Consider the following 5,278-nt stretch of genomic DNA (forward strand, 5'->3'; position numbering starts at 1 on the left):
AACTAGCGTGGATGACAGGGGTCAGGCGAGAAGAAGCAACTGCAAAGAAACAAAGAAAGAAAGAAGAAAGAAAAAGAAATAAAGAACCATGTGACTTGATGAAGAAGAAATTAAGGAAGAAGAAAGAACTTTAAAAAGAAAGAGAAAAGTGGGAGTAGGTGAGATATTTCGAATTAAAAAAAAAATCTTTTTTTTTAGTGGCGTTCATAAAATGCCACTTAGGTCCTTTAAAAAAAAAAATCAACCGAATTAAATAGTGACATATTCCTAGAATATTCTATTATAAAAATAATAAAGGACCTAAACGCCACTATAGGTCCTTTAAAAAAAAACCAACGAATTTTTTTATTTAAGACCAGAACCTATAGTACTATAAGTCCTGTGTCTTCATAGGACTATAGCGGCGTTCAGAAAAAACCATTATAAGCCCTTATTTTTCTTTTTCTTTTTTTTAAAGGACCTATAGTGGCATTTCATAAACACCACGATAGGTTCTAGTCTTACAAGAGCCTCTATTTTTTTTTAAAAGCTAATTGAAAAAAAATAATAATAAAAGCACCTATAGCAGCATTTCATAAAATGCCACTATAGGTTCTGGTCTTACATGGGCCTATAGTGGTGTTTGCAAAATGCTGCTATAGCCCAACTAAAAAAAAAAACAATAAAAAATTTTTTTAAGGGACTTATAACAGTGTTTCACAAACGCCACTATAGTTCCTTTAAAAAAAAAAAAAAACCAACTGAAATTTTTTTTAAAAAGTTCACTTATATATGAGTGTGTGTGTGTGTCTTACAAGGGCCTATAGTGGCGTTTGTAAAATGCTGCTATAGCCCAACCCTAAAAAACAATTGAGGGACCTATAGCAACGTTTTAATAATGCCACTATAGCTCAATTAAAAAAATTTATTCATAAAACGCCACTATAGCTCCTTTAAAAAAATTAGCTCAATCGAATTTTTTAAAGTAGTGGCATATTCCTAGAATATTTTGTAATAAAAATAAAAAAAAATATTAAAAAAGGATCAATATTGGTGTTTCCTTTAAAAAAAAAAAAAATCCCGGCCGAATTTTTAAAAATAGTTGCATATTCATAGAATGCTACTGTAGGTTCTTTTAAGACCCAAGACCTATAGTGGCATTTTTAAAATGCTGCTATAGGCCCAGAGTTATAAAACACCACTATAGAGCCTCAAATGTGACTATAAATATGCCTATAGCAGCATTTTTTGCAAACGCCACTAAAAGAAACAATGCTATAGGCAGCTTTTTTTGTAGCGCTCTCATTTTGACATAATAAATAAATTAATAAAAAAATGGTGTAAAATTATGTGACTACCAAAATATATGTGTCAAAATATTAGAAAATCAACTAATGGTCAAATATCATCGTGATGGCACTTTAAAAATATGATTTTGATGATGAATATTAAAATTTATTTTATTTAATTTTTTTGAAATTTTTTGTAATAGAATTTTTGTTTGAGATAGAATTTTAAATTTCTTCAATATAGTAGTTACGCAAATCGGCATATATAGGTGTCATGTCAACGTAATTACGCAAATCGGCATATATAGGTGTCATGTCAACGTAATTACGCAAATCGGCATATATAGTTACGTGGTACGTAGCAACAAGTCTCTCCTCTAATTCAAAAGTCCAATCCATTTAATTACACGGCACATTCCAATTGGCTGCAACCACTTAGGAATTTTGGTCCAGGACACCTTACATTAATAAAAGTACAATATGACTCAATGATTGCCTGCAAAACCACTCCAAATTGACTTTAAAAACTACATTCTAGTCCGCTTCAATTACGAAACTTCCAATATATATATATGACAAATCAAAGACTTCGATCACACTCTCTTTATCTACTACAACAAATGAAGTACAGAGAGTAGAGAAAATTCACGACGAAAATACCTTGAGACTTCAATGAAAGATCAGCCATGGCTTCCTGCTGCAACTTAGTCTACACTGCCAAGCTCGCAAAGCAAACCGAGTGCTACGATGGTTAGGGTTTTCTCTATTTCAATTATGTATTTTCATATATATATGTGTGTGTGTGTGTGTGTGTTTGTTTATTTATTTATGTATGGATATATGTGTGATTTTCTACACTATCCTTGTCAAAGTAATCAGTGAAACTTGAGATTAATCAGAGCGTATATGCATCACTATAGTCTCTAAGTATATTTTATTTTGAAAAAAAAAATTATATGTTGCTGAAATTAGTTTGATGAATAATTCATTTGAACTTTGTATTTACCCAGCCAAAAAAAAAAACACTACTAGTGTTTTGTTACTTTTGTATTAATTGGGTTTTGTAATGTTTAACGGGGATTTCAGTATTTTCAGGGTTTTAGTAATGGCTAGCTCTGCTTGTTTAATAAGATTGTTTCTTAATTCAGCTCAAGGCAAATCGTTGTTTTTATGCATGAAATTTAATATTTCTTCGGCGATTTTTGTTTGTATGCAAACTACTCGCTAGAAATTCTTCTGAGAAAATTTGACGTATATACTTAGTGGGTAGGACATTAGGGTTTTCTCTAATTCAATCGTCTATTTACATATGTTTATATGTGTATGTTTGTTTAATATTTATTAATTGTTATATATGTGTGTATAGAGATTCTACGCTGATTAGTCAGAGCATCACTCCGTGTATATGTCTATCTGTGCGTTTCAATTGGAAGTTTGAAATTACTTAATTAAAATAAAAATAAAGAACTGAACTTTGTAAAAGTTTTTTTCTTCTTAGGGGCTGGGTTTTTTTTTTTTTTTTTTTTTTCCTCCTTAATAGTTTATATCATGTTTCTTAATAAAGTTCAAGGAAAAAATAGGATGATTTATATCACTTTTCTTGATAAAGCTCAAGGGAATAATAATTTCTCTATGCTTGAAATTTATTATTTATTGGGATCATTTTGTTTGTATGCAAACTAGTCGCTGGAAATTGTTCTAAGAATTGTCAATTTTCTGGCTTCGTTTACCTCAAATGGTTTCATACCCTGCTCCAAGCATACAAATATGCTGAGGGACTTTCTTAGTGACTAGCAGGACTTTAGGGGTTGTTTACTTAATTATCAAGGTTGGAAAATTTGATTCTTTTCTGTGCTTCTTTGCTTATATTTTAACAGAGGTGATTGATGCAATGAAGAAAGTTGCATAAGAATGTGCTTAATGCTAGGAGAGCATCATTGAGGATGCTATCCTCAATAGAGTAGAAGGAAGAAGCAAAAGGAAATGAATACCATGTGAAACATGTTAAGTAGTACACACAAAAGATTGAATTAGAGATGTCAGCCATTTGTAATGATATAATGACAGTGATTGATAAGCATCTCCTTCCTTTAGCTTCTGAAGTTGAATCAACGGTATTTTACTACAAGATGTGAGACCTAGTTTTCAAAGAATATATGATTATTTTTCTTGGTCTATTTAGATTCAAAGTTTTGTAGATTATTAAAATCTTGTTGGTTGCAGGAAAGGAGATTATTATCGATATCTTACAGAGTTCAAGACTGGTCATGAGAAAAAAGAGGTTGCTGATAAGTCAATGAAAGCTTATGAGGTGCGTACATACAAATTATATCATTTTATTACTGTAAATATTTACATTTCTATATCAATAGATGCACCTTTATTTTTTCTTGCTTTATATAAAATACTGTAGGGTTTCATCAAGTCATAACCTTTTTTTTTTAGATAGAATGTTCACGAAAACTTATTTCCCTATTTTGATATTGATTTGATCTCTTTGTAGACTGCTTCCACTTTTGCTGAGGATGATTTGGCCCCTACAAATCCCATTTGATTGGGTTTGGCTTTGAACTTTTCAATTTTCTATCATGAGATCATGAATTCAGTTGAAAGGTTTGTAAATATTACTGCTAGTTTTGCCCTAAATCTGTAGAAATATGATTTTTAGATATCAGTTTGATGTCAAAATTGCTTTCCTGCTGCTCTCTTTTTTTCAGGGCCTGCTACCTTGCAAATGAAGTTTTTGATGAAGCTCTTCCAGAGCTTGACAACCTCAGTAGTGAGTCTCACAAAGAAAGCACCTTACTTTTGGGGCTTCTTAGGGACAACCACAACTTGTGGACTTCGATTTGAATTGTAATTGTTATACGAGGATAGTCATATAATTTGTAAGGTTGAATTTAACCAACCATCTTGTTGGCTTTATTCCATGTCAAATTTGCTTGTATTTTAGCATTTACTAACCCTGTATTTAGGTGGGAATCTTGTAAGGGTAGTATGTGAGAGAGTGTGAAGAAATGCTCAAAATTGTGCAAAGAAATAGGGACTCGCAACTGGATCTCGCGGGTGGCTCGCGGTTTGCAAGTCGCCAGAAGTTGTACACGTGCCAAGCATGCCAGAAGCTGAAGAGTCACGCTAGCTGTCGCACTACAGAACAAAAGTCCTAGGCTGGCCAGGCCATTAGCTCGCGGCTTGAACTCGTGACTCAACCAAGTCACGAGGCCAAGTCGCCAACTTGCCCTGTTTGGCAAAAACTGACGTTTCACATTCCATTCTCATCCTAGTATAAATACCCCTCATTCCCACAAAATGTAGAGAGCTTCCAGAGAGAATTTTGAGAGATAAACCCTAGAGAAAACAAGATTGCCTCATCCACAATCTTCACCTAAGAGACTCTTCAAATTCCTCTACTCTCTTCCTCTCCATTGATACATCCTTGAGAGGTTCTTGACCAAATCCCTCTCTCACTATATTCACGTCTGTGAGAAGGTTCTTTTAGTGCTAAGGGAAGCAGTTGGGAAGGGACCAATGACTATTGGTTGATGCTATGATTTATAGCGGAATCCGGTAAGTTAGAAAAGAAAAAGGTTCGGTGCAGCCTCGTTGGAGCAGGAAGCTTGGAGGGCTTAGATATTTCGGTAGATTATGCTTGGAGGGTCTATTACTGTTCATGTATCCCATCTACATTTTCTAGTGGATTATTGACCGCTTGGAGGGCGGCGGAGAGGTTTTACGCCGAGGGCTTCGGTTTCCTCTTCGATAACACATCGCGTGTTGTCCTTGTGTTTGCATCTCTCTTCCCTTTATATTTGCCTTTTATTTTCTGTTGTGGATGTGATTATAATTGGCTAAATTTGTTTATCAAATCTTTGTTTGGCTTATGTTCATGTTCCACACATTAATTGTTTGATAATAAGTTTGAATTGATAATTTGTAATTAAGGTTTAAACGTTCATAGTGTTTTCAACACTATTTGAACATTCAATTGGTATCAGAGCGAGTACACTTGT

At 33.5% G+C, this 5,278-nt stretch overlaps 1 pseudogene; it reads left to right on the plus strand.

Moving 5' to 3' along the window:
* The first annotated feature begins 1,885 nt into the window (after positions 1–1,885).
* LOC112037134 (14-3-3-like protein D) lies at positions 1,886–5,076 on the plus strand (annotated as a pseudogene).
* Positions 5,077–5,278: the final 202 nt, after the last annotated feature.

The sequence above is a fragment of the Quercus suber genome, unplaced genomic scaffold, assembly GCF_002906115.3.
Source record: "Quercus suber isolate HL8 unplaced genomic scaffold, Cork oak 2.0 scaffold_14, whole genome shotgun sequence".
Classification (NCBI taxonomy): domain Eukaryota; kingdom Viridiplantae; phylum Streptophyta; class Magnoliopsida; order Fagales; family Fagaceae; genus Quercus; species Quercus suber.